The sequence below is a fragment of the Globicephala melas genome, chromosome 17, assembly GCF_963455315.2.
Source record: "Globicephala melas chromosome 17, mGloMel1.2, whole genome shotgun sequence".
In the NCBI taxonomy this organism is placed as follows: domain Eukaryota; kingdom Metazoa; phylum Chordata; class Mammalia; order Artiodactyla; family Delphinidae; genus Globicephala; species Globicephala melas.
Genome location: NC_083330.1, coordinates 20,750,786 through 20,763,358, shown reverse-complemented (window position 1 = coordinate 20,763,358; position 12,573 = coordinate 20,750,786).

Sequence of the window (12,573 nt, the reverse complement as noted above, 5' to 3'; positions counted from 1 at the left end):
TATATTTGGTTTAAAGTATGATCTTTGTCTCAGTCAACACTTATTGGATGCCTACTCATGCAGAAGAACACTGTACTAGTTGCTGAGAATATACAGAGGGAGAGAAGACCTGGTCCCTACCCTTGGACGAGCTTACTAAATAAATGGATCATTGGTTTTACCCACAGGGCAGAGGGAAGACCAAGACTGATGAATAAAACACAATTTTTCCAAAATTCTATTAAATCTTATAGTATTTTAAGAGTCAAATATAGTATAACTGAATAAATTTGGCCTTGAAGTTAGAAGTCCTAGATTTGAAATTCTAACCTTCAGCTTATCAGCTATGTGACCTTAACAAAGTTAAAACCACCTCTCTGAATGCTTCTGTTCACTTGTAAAATGATGACATTGAGATTATATTTCTGATGTATGGAAGTTTCCAATAACATTCTTATAGGACATGTTAGGTACTTATTTGAATAAATGTTCAGTGTTTGCATGTTTAGTATATTACCAATGATTCTAGAAGTATAATAGATTAGATCAATATTCAGAAGAGAGAACTTGACAACATGAGTTTGAACAATTTTGCCTTCTGTAATATTTAGGTTGATGGTTCTGTTATGAGGTAGGATTTGTCTCTCATACTAAACTTTGCAGTAAGGTTTTTCTATGCTAAGCAGAAGAAGTAATCAGGTAAGTTCCTAATTAAAGATTTGATGTCTAGAGAGAAAAAAACAGAAGATCAATACTTCAGCCCTGTATAACAAGCTCAAATATACAGATGCTTCCGAAAGTTCAATCTCTCAAAACTTTCCAACTCCAAAATATGATGGAATATTATTAAATTTGGTACCACCATTTTCTAGGGAATGAGATGACTTTGCAACAAAACTTTAATCGATGAAGTTAACCTGGAGAAAAGGGGATCTTACTTTGTATTTAGCTTCTACATATGTAATATTTGCTTCAACTTGCATCTCATTAATTATAGTGTTTCATGGACACATTCAATTACTACTCACAGTGATATTTTAGTAGTTAAACTTAATAGAGCCTGAATTTGAAACCTGAATTCTTCAAAATATCTGTCTATACATCTGGAAAATATTCTAACTATATATCCCAATACCCAATGAAAGAAGCAAAGTAAGTTTGAAGCCAAAGAAAATGCTTAAATCATTCAGCCACTTATTATTAGATGACAAATATCACACATCATATGGAGACAATAATTCTGACCTATCTCAAGAAATTGTGAGGACAAGCCTAAAGCACAGAACTGCATGCTTACAAAATATGAAGCAGCTATACTGGTTACACACACACACACACACACACACACACACACACACACACACACACACACACACAGTACTATGTATCTGTGCAGCCTTCAATGTCCAAGTCTTCTCTTCCTGGAATCTTCTATGATTGGCCTAAAATGTAGGCTCAGACTCAGAAAATAATAGAGCAGTGTAGGGTAGCACAATTAGATTGTAAAAGTAGAACCATGTTCAGAATAGGAAGCAGATACATCCTCTGAGAAAAACAAAAAGAATGTGAACTCTTGTCAGCAGCAAATTAATCAATCTCTTTCTTCTTAAAAGGGTTATGTTAAAACTATATCTATCATAGTTAGTAAAATACTAAATTTGAATAGATTGCAAGTTTAAAGGGAATACTTCTAGACAATTCTAAGAGAACCAGATTTTTCTTTTCTCTAAATAGATTAATAGTATTGCAAACATGCTGCTGCTGCTAGGCTTTGGGGAAAAGCTTTTGTTTTCTTGAGCTGATAGCAGTCAATAACCCATGTGCGGTTGAAAAATCATCCAAAAAATCTTCACTTGGGGGTTGCCAGAGACTACTTTATATCCATTATTAACACATAAATAAGGATAATATCCTCTAAACACATTAATCTGTTTAATCTTGTATCCCTCATGGCCCAATGCAAAGGTTAATGGTGGAGTTTTGTTATTAGAAAACTTGTAACATCTTGTACCTGATGAATAAGAACCTTTATTTCTAGTTTGATAATGTCTACCAATAATTGAGAATCACGACTGTGTCAGGCAGAGTGCATGCCCTCTACAAAATTGTCTGTTTTCTCATAACCTCCCTATGAAGAAGATATTATTATCTCCATATTACAGATGAAAATACTGAGTCTTAGAAGTAAAGTAATTGGTTCAAAGGGGTGATATCTTAAAAGGATTCAAGCTCAGGTGTATCTGACTCCACTGTCCATTATGAGATGCTGCCCTATTATTCGAGGTCTCTATTGTTTTTAAAGAAATACAAGTAATTCTTTCAATATATTAATTTGAAATATTTTTTATAAACCAAACTGAATTTTGTGTGGATTTAACCATACATGTTGTTTACAATTATATCCAGTATAAATCCTAGAAGAATCACCCCTGTATTACTACTGAAAAGACTGTAAGTGTTCATCTTTTGTCTTCTTTCTCTATGAGCAGTCGAGGGCTCTGCTCCTTTATCTGTAGCAGCCAAATCCACCTAAGAACATTTGAGCCTAGACCTCTAAAAGTTTCTCTAGTGTAAAGCAACATTTCTCTTGAGCCCAGTCAAGCTCAGCTTTTAGCATTACTGTGTAATTTATATAATTTATTATTTTAAAGCTGATGGGGTGGGGTAGGTTGGGCGGTGGGAGTGGAGAAGGACTGTGTGATACAGTTTAGCTGAAGAGGTTTCATTTAAGAAAAAAAAACAAATATTTCTTTGGATAAATGTATCTCCATTAACAAGTGCTTTATCATACTACTCAGTGATTTTGATACCTCAAGGCCACTTATTAATTATAAGAAGGAAAATAATACACTACATTTTACCTAGTGGAACTTATGTCTTGCATGAGCAAAAATTTACTTTAACCTCAAGCACAGAATATCATATTTGAAATATTCACCGAAGGGTAAGAATTGTTTTGCACTTCACATTTTTACTGCTTATCTACTGAACCTCAACTCTCAGACTCAAACTAAACCACATGAACCGGAAATACAGACAATACAGTCCTTTGGTAAAGACATTGTTATAAAGCTCGGATTTCATTTAATGGAACTCCTAATTAGAAGATTATTGATGTTTGTCAGAAAATCAGTGTTCTAGTCTCAGATCCACCACTAGACTGGGGGTAGTTCACAGACTTTCTCTATTTTTATTTCTTCATAATTAAAAAAGTAGATGGAATGTCCTACAAATCTCAATACTTGATATATGTATTAATTTTCTACTAAGATAATATAAATTAAAATTCCAGTGTATAGATAAGGCTAAAATGCACTACAAATTCAAGTTGGCATCTTTCTTTCATTTTTTTAACCTTGTTCTTTCTTCTTTTTGTGACTGTATATTTCTTAAATGCTAGTTTAGGTTCTCTTTAACTATGGGCATGGCACTGTGGCACCTTTGCTTGTCTAGGTACACAACTGAATTTAAAAGCAGAGGTAAAGGGAACTCTACTCAGTACTCTGTAATGATCCATAGCGGAAAGGAATCTAAAAAAAGTGACTGTATGTATATGTATAAGTGATTCACTTTGCTGTACACCTGAAACTAACACAGCATTCTAAATGCTATACGCCAAAAAAAATTTTTTTTAAAAAAGTAGATTTAGACTTACAGATTCATCAGGGAAAATAATAAAAGCTGGTCCATAGAAAATAGTGCTCTCCCAAAGTGTCTTCTCTTTGTCATAGAAGCTAGTTTATGTGCTCATTCAGTGTGATGCATCCTGAAGGTCAGAGAGCAGGGGAGGGTCCTAAATAGTGACTAATCCATTCATTCCAACAGGGGCATTTCACAAACTCCTTTTTGTTTCTCAAAAAAAAAAAATGTTGTTTATAATAAAACATTAGACCAGAAAGCCTGATTAATTTGTTAGGAGGAAAATAAATCTAAGCAAAGCAGTGTATATTTATTCAAGTGCATAACTTGAATTTTCCTGAAAAGGTTTTTACACAAGCAAGAAAACCCAGCCTTGTCAGGTCATAAAGGTAGCAGAGCTCTATCTGGACTTCAAGAAAATAAAGCCCTGGCTACTTGTTTTCTCTAAAATAATGAAAGTTGATGATTTGACACCATTATTCTGGACTTTTAAAATTTGTCTCTAGTCTCTTTTTGCCAGTGGAGTTACTAAACTTTCCCCAAACAGGTTGCATTCCCACTGCAACCTCAAAAGTGGCAGCTATGGCCAGCATGGTGGGACAGGGTGAGTCTCCCTTTTTTTCTTAGAGTCCTTTCCATCTCAGTATTCCAGGTTTGCTCTGAATATCTTCTCTCAAGTAAAATTCCAGCATCAGATATACTAGATTTTAAGCCAAGTATTACTTTGTTCATGTCATAGGCACAAATGCACAGATTTTCATCGCTAGATACCTCCTATAATCATTGTACTGTTGCCTTGTATTTTTTGTTGTGTTGTCATTTATTTCTATTGAAAAAAAAAAAAAAGAAGAGTGTTTTAATTTCAAGTCTTCCCAAATTCTTTTTGGACTTAACAAACAAATGCATTAATATATATTTTACAGTTTGAAAATATATTTGTGAACATAATTTCACCACTTAAGAAAATTAGAGATACTTTGGAAGGTGAATACTCAGAATTTTTCTTGAAGTATCATAGAGTCTTAGCTCTGTTAAGTGTCTACTAAGTATATATAGAACTCCATTTCCACTGTCAAGGTAAAATTCATATTCCTGAGTTTCTACAATAACATTAAGATAGTGACTCAAATTACATTATTGTGGTTGTATGTGGTGTGTGCCTGTAATAATAGTTATTGTTTGAAATATCTCAAGCAAGTTGAACTACTCCATCACTATGTTTCAAAACATCTCAAAATGTATCATATTCTGAGTCATTGTCCAAGACTGGTTAATCTGTTGTTAAGGCTTTTGTCTAGAATATTATATTTCTAGAATATTTTAATATACATAAGATAATTTTCTATTTATGTTTAAAGTTTATTTTTATAGTTTTTCCACTGTTTATTTCTCATCACATTTATAATTGTAGCAATATTGTCTGCTTATTGGTATAATCCACAGAGGCAAAAATGAACTCTCTGACTCCATAAACTGCTATGTAAATAGGTACTCTACATCTTCTCCAACTATCAACTACATTTTTCTTCATTGCATATTTGTATTCTTTTTCTTTTTTAACTTTTTTATTGCAGTATAATTGTTTTACAATGGTGTGTTAGTTTCTGCTTTATAACACAGTAAATCAGTTATACATATACATATATCCCCAGATCTCTTCTCTCTTGCGTCTCCCTCCATCCCACCCTTCTGGCTGATCACAAAGTGCTGAGCTGATTTCCTTGTGCTATGCGACTGCTTCCCACTAGCTATCTATTTTACATTTGGTAGTGTATATATATCCATATATACACTACCACTCTCTCACTTTGTCCCACCTTACTTTTCCACCTCCCCATGTCCTCAAGTCCATTTTCTAGGAGGTCTGCGTATTTATTCCTGTCTTGCCTCTAGTTTCTTCAAGACCATTTCTTTTTTTTTTTAGATTCCATATATATATATATATGTGTTAGCATACAGTATTTGTCTTTCTCTTTCTGTCTTCCTTCACTCTGTATGACAGACTCTAGGTCCATCCACCTCACTACAAATAACTCAATTTTGTTCCTTTTTATGGCTGAGTAATATTCCACTGTATATATGTGCCACATCTTCTTTATCCATTCATCTGTCAATGGACACTTAGGTTGCTTCCATGTCCTGGCTATTGTAAATAGAGCTGCAATGAACATTGTGGTACATGACTCTTTTTGAATTATGGTTTACTCAGGGTATATGCCCAGTAGTGGGATTACTGGGGTCATATAGTAGTTCTATTTTAGTTTTTTAAGGAACCCCCATACTGTTATCCATAGTGGCTGTATCAATTCACATTCCCACCAAGAGTGTATGAGGGTTCCCTTTTCTCCACACCCTCTCCAGGATTTATTGTTTGTAGATTTTTTAATGATGGCCATTCTAACTGGTGTGAGATGATATTGTATTATAGTTTTGATTTGAATTTCCTAAAGATTAATGATTGAGCATTCTTTCATGTGTTTGTGGCAATTTGTATATCTTCTTTGGAGAAATGTCTATTTAGGACTTCTGCCCATTTTTGGATTGTGTTCTTTGTTTCTTTGATATTGAGCTGCATGAGCTCCTTGTAAATTTTGGAGATTAATCCTTTGTCAGTTGCTTCATTTGCAAATATCTTCTCCCATTCTGAGGGTTGTATTTTGGTCTTGTTTATGTTTTCCTATGCTGTGCAAAAGCTTTGAAGTTTCATTAGGTCCCATTTGTTTATTTTTGTTTTCATTTCCACTTCTTTAGGAGGTGGGTCAAAAAGGATCTTGCTGTGATTTATGTCATAGAGTGTTCTGCCTATGTTTTCCTCTAAGAGTTTTATAGTGTCTGGCCTTACATTTAGGTCTTTGATCCATTTTGAGTTTATTTTTGTGCATGGTGTTAGGGAGTGTTCTAATTTCATTCTTTTACATGTAGCTGTCCAGTTTTCCCAGCACAACTTATTAAAGAGGCTGTCTTTTCTGAATTGTGTACTCTTGCCTCCTTTATCAAAGATAAGGTGACCATATGTGCATGGGTTTATCTCTGGGCTTTCTATCCTGTTCCATTGATCTATATTTCTGTTTTTGTGCCAGTACCATACTGTCTTGATTACTGTAGCTATGTAGTATAGTCTGAAGTCCAGGAGCCTGATTCCTCCAGCTCTGTTTTTCTTTCTCAAGGTTGCTTTGGCTATTTGGGGTCTTTTGTGTTTCCATACAAATTGTGAAATTTTTTGTAATATTTCTGTGAAAAATGCCAGTGGTAGTTTGATAGGGATTGCATTGAATCTATACATTGCTTTGGGTAGTAGAGTCATTTTCACAATGTTGATTCTTCCAATGCAAGAACCTGGTATATCTCTCCATCTATTTGTGTCATCTTTAATTTATTTCATCAGTGTCTTACAATTTTCTGCATACAGGTCTTTTATCTCCTTAGGTAGGTTTATTCCTAGGTATTTTATTCTTTTTTGTTGCAGTGGTAAATGGCAGTGTTTTCTTAATTTCACTTTCAGATATTTCATCATTAGAGTATAGGAATGCCAGAGATTTCTGTGCATTAATTTTGTATCCTGTTACTTTACCAAATTCATTGATTAGCTCTAGTAGTTTTCTGGTAGCATCTTTAGGATTCTCTATGTATAGTATCATGTCATCTGCAAGCAGTGGCAGCTTTACTTCTTCTTTTCCAATATGCATTCCTTTTATTTCTTTTTCTTCTCTGATTGCTGTGACTAAAACTACCAAACAATGTTGAATAAGAGTCGTGAGAGTGGGCAACCTTGTCTTGTTCCTGATCTTAGTGGAAATGGTTTCAGTTTTTCACCACTGAGGGTGATGCTGGCTGTGGGTTTGTCATATATGGTCTTTATTATGTTGAGAAAAGTTCCCTCTATGCCTACTTTCTGGAGGGTTTCTATCATATATGGGTGTTGAATTTTGTCAAAAGTTTTCTCTGCATCTATTGAGATGATCATATGTTTTTTCTCCTTCAATTTGTTAATATGGTGTATCACATTGATTGATTTCCATATGTAGAAGAATCCTTACATTCCTGTGAGAAACCCCACTTGATCATGGTGTATGATCCTTTTAATGTGCTGTTGGCTTCTGTTTGCTAGTATTTTGTTGAGGATTTTTGCATCTATGTCTATCAGTGATATTGATCTGTAGTTTTTTTTGTGACATCTTTGTCTGGTTTTGGTATCAGGGTGATGGTGACCTCGTAGAATGAGTTTGGGAGTATTCCTCCCTCTGCTATATTTTGGAAGAGTTTGAGAAGGATAGGTGTTAGCTCTTCTCTAAATGTTTGATAGAATTCACCTGTGTAGCCAACTGGTCCTGGGATTTTGTTTGTTGAAAGATTTTAAATCAGAGTTTCAATTTCAGTGCTTGTGATTGGTCTGTTCATATTTTCTATTTCTTCCTGGTTCAGTCTTCGAAGGTTGTGCATTTCTAAGAATTTGTCCATTTTTTCCAGGTTGTCCATTTTATTGGCATATAGTTTCTTGTAGTAGTCTCTTATGATCCTTTGAATTTCTGCAGTGTCCGTCATACTTGTATTCTTAAACTTATATAGCTTATTTAATGGTCGAAAATGTGAATGCTAGGTTTAATTTCACAGGACATTAAATAACACGTGTGGATATACCGGCAAATTCTTTAATCTCTACAGTCCTCAGTTTCCTTATCTGAAAATGATAGCAATAATATTAATTTTAATCAGTTGATGTTAGGACTAAATGAAACAATGAAAGTCAAACAATCAGTACACAGCACATACTCAATGAAATAAATGTCAAGTATTCTCTGTAATTACCATGCTGTTTTCAATTCTCTCTTAACGTTTTGAATAATTTTACCTTAGTTCAGACTTAGATTAAATATAGCTTCACCTAATAATTGTGGGTACTTGATTATCCAAGAGTTGTTGTATTTCTTCTTTCCACACTAAGATTTGCTGTTGGACACCACAAGAATTTCTCCTCATTACATTTCACCTTTTCAAGTTTACATGGCAGTAACAGTGGACATTTTGCTCACTCGTTCTTGTAGATTCCATCCTCGATTTTGTAGAAAGAAGTCATTTCTGATGCTCTGGATGAAGGTCTTCAGATACATATAAATTTGACCTTCACTTACATTTGAAATGTTGTTGGTGGGAATGTAACTTGATAGAGCCATTATGGAGAAAAGTATGGAGGTTCTTTAAAAAACTAAAAATAGAACTACCATATGAACCAGCAATCCCACTACTGGGCATATACCCAGAGAAAACTATAACTCAAAAAACACATGCACTCCAGTGTTCATTGCAGTACTATTTACAGTAGCTAGGACATGGAAGCAACCTAAATGTCCATCAACAGATGAATGGATAAAGAAGATGTGGTACATATATACAGTGGAATATTACTCAGCCATAAAGAGGAACGAAATTGGGTCATTTGTAGAGACCTGGATGGACCTAGAGACTGTCATACAGAGTGAAGTGAGTCAGAAAGAGAAAAAAATATATTGTATATTAATGCATATATGTGGAATCTGAAAAAAAATTGGTATAGATGATCTTATTTACAAAGCAGAAATGCAGACACAGGCATAGAGAACAAACGTATGGATACCAAGTGGGAATGGGGCATGGTGGGATGAACTGGGAGATTGGGATTGACATATATACACTATTTATACTATGTATAAAATAGATAACTAATGAGAACCTACTGTATAGCTCAGGGAAGTCTACTCAGTGCTTTTTGGTAACTTAAATGGGAATGTAATCTAAAAAAGAGGAGATATATGTATATGTACAGCTGATTCACTTTGCTGTACAGTAGACACTAACACAATATTGTAATGTTACTATACTCCAATAAAAATTTTTAAAAAATATATTTTAAGAGTTACAGGGTTATGAGACTTCCCACTTGGCTTGGGAGGGAATCAGATAGTCTTCAATTAAGAGAGTTATCGAATGCAATTAGGAAAGTTTCTAGAGTCATAAAAAAGTATATATCAGTCTCTAGAGAGAGGGGGAAAAGAAGCAAACACAGAAAAAACAAACAAAAACACATTTCTTCCTGTCAGTAATAGGTATATTAGCAACTTAAAGTATGGCTTCAATTAGATGGGTAGGTTAGGCATGATGTCATAGAAACATTTTCTGTTGACTCTGATAGGAAAATCCAAACCCTTTCTAAGGTCTATATTTATCACTGTTTTATTTGTTGACAATTTTTATTTAAAATATTAAATTAATTGGTTTCTGAGTGGATTCTTCTGAGCTCCCTTGAGATGTCTAGTTAGGCTTGGCTTATCTGTTGTCTTAATTCAAATCAAGAATAATCCAGATACAGAGCAGTCACCACTAGTTTGAATCTATCTTTGGTTAAGTCTTTTATGAACAGACTATGAGGAAGATGGCTCAGGCCTCAAGGAAAGTAGAGAGATTCAGTGCCAACAATGATAAATAATAGAATAATTTTAACATGAAAATTAAATTAACTTTACCAGGATCAGAAAAAACATGGGAATGAGGGGATCCTTGATACTTCTGTGTGATAGCCCAGAGCTCTAACACTTTGGATTCATCTCTGTAGGTGAAGCCATGAGATCGACAGTAAAGAGAAGAGTCAAAAGAAGAAAAAACTGAGACAGATTTTAGAATTGCATCAAAATTAAAAGAAGAGAAAAAAAAATACAAGATGTCTCTAAATAAATGTGATTTGGGTATGTACTGTAATACTTTGTCAGTCATTGTCATAAAGTTTTCATGGCTTTTATTATAAATAAGCATTAAAATGTTCCATTTTCTAGTCTTCAGAAGGAAGGTAAATCATAAAACCCAAAGGACTGGATTCCTGGGGAAAAAAATATTCCCAGAACTGGAGGAAGCTATGCCATTCAAGTACTTTTGCATCCATAATAACAAAAGCTTTTTTTAATATAAGAAAATTATGCAACAAGGACTTACTGTATAGCACAGGAAACTATACTCAATACTGTGTAATAACCTATAATGGAAAATAATCTAAAAAAGTATATATATATATATATATATCTGAATCACTTTGCTGTACACCTGAAACTAACACAACTATATTTCAGTAAAAGTTTTTTAAAAAAGAAAGACCAAAAAAAGAGAAAATTACAAAATCTATGAAAGATACAATTTATACTGTATAATTTTGTCAAACATTTTGTTTTCTTTTTTTTTATCTGACTCCCCACTAGAATATAACCTCTTTGAGGGCAGGAATTTAGTGGCTTTGTTCACTGTTTATACTTAGGATCAGTGTCAGGTGCAAAGCAGGACCTAAGGGAAACAGTTGGTGAATGAACTAACTTGTACTTTCAAATTCACTTTAACCCAGTAATCCTTGCCCCTTACACTCTCAGTATCTTGTGAGTCTAATTTTCCTTACGCACACATTAGTATATGCTGTCTTCACATTTTCCACTCAATGGTCAATGATTTTATTCCTTCTTGACAGTCCTGTTCACAGTCCTCTAAACCCCTGCTATACTCATTCTGTCAGATGATTTTATTTCAAAAACTATTCTAATTTTCCTGACATGTTCTTGAATTTTCCTGACATTTGTACACATCATCCACCCATATCTTTTCTCAGATGTAAAGGACACCCCTGTAAGTGTCTATCTTTACACTTCATAAACGTCTGCTGTATCTTCTGATTCCTTGCCTTATCAGTGACCCACTTTCAATCTTATATCCTCCTTGTCCACTTTCTCCTTATCTTTTGTCTATTGTCACGTTCAAGTCTATATTGCATGAGGACTTAGTCCTTCCTCACTCCTTTTAATCAGTTACATTACTTTCTCTTTTCTTTCTTTCTCCCCAACTGTCTTAGTGTGTTCAGGCTACTGTAACAAAACACCAACCACTTGGTGGTTTATAAAGGGCAGAAATTTATTTCTCAGAGTTCTAGAAGCTAGGAAATCAAAGAAGAAGGCACTGGCAGATTTCATGTCTAGTGAAAGCCTGCTTCTTGCTTCATACACGACTGACTTTTTTCTGTGTCCTCACAGGATAGAAGGGGTAAGGGGGTTTTCTCAGGCCTCTTTTATAATGGCACAAATTCTATTTATGTAGGCTCTACCCCCATGTCATAATCACCCAAATCCCCCACTTATTAATACCATCACATATATACAGATCATAGTGTCACCAAATATTTAAAGCAATAATGTGGGTACCTCTTGCTTACTACACACTTACTTATTATTTTTTTTGCAAACTAGCATCTCCTTCAACACCCATCTACGCCAATAAAGCTTCCATTATCCAAACCCATTTCTCTCAGCCTTGAATAGTTTGTCTGACCCCACATAATCCAGGGGTTAAAGATTGGTACAACACTTTGATAAAAATCAAGTTTTCCTTTGATATTTTCAACATATGTAGAAGTCAGTCCAGCTATTCAGCATGTTTCATTAGGTGATGGATGATATATTGCACCAGGCACATAGCTAAGTCCATTCCTCCATCCACTACTAATTTAACCAAAATTTGTTAAAAGGTGGCAGTGCCTACAGTAGTCCAGGATGATAGTAATGAACACAGAGCTATCCAGTGGGGAAAATGGGCCTTTACTATTACAACAAAGGGTAAAATAAGGTGAGATGCTCACTATAGTAGAATAGGCATTGGGTGCCATGGAGGCATGGAGTATGTAACATAATTCTGTCTGGAACGAGTTAGGAGGCAGCCACAGGCAGGAGGTGGCCTAACACACCAGTGTTTAAGGATGAGTAAGAATTAGCCAGGTGAAATGTTAAGAGAAGTGGGTGAGAGATTCAGACATTAGTGTGATCATATGCCCTTGACTATTCATAACTCTTCATAAACTCCCCATTACTCCTAAGAAAATTGTAAATTCCCCAAGCTGGCATAGGGAGTACCCACAATGTGCTTTCCACTTGCCTTTCTGCACATCCAAACGTTCTC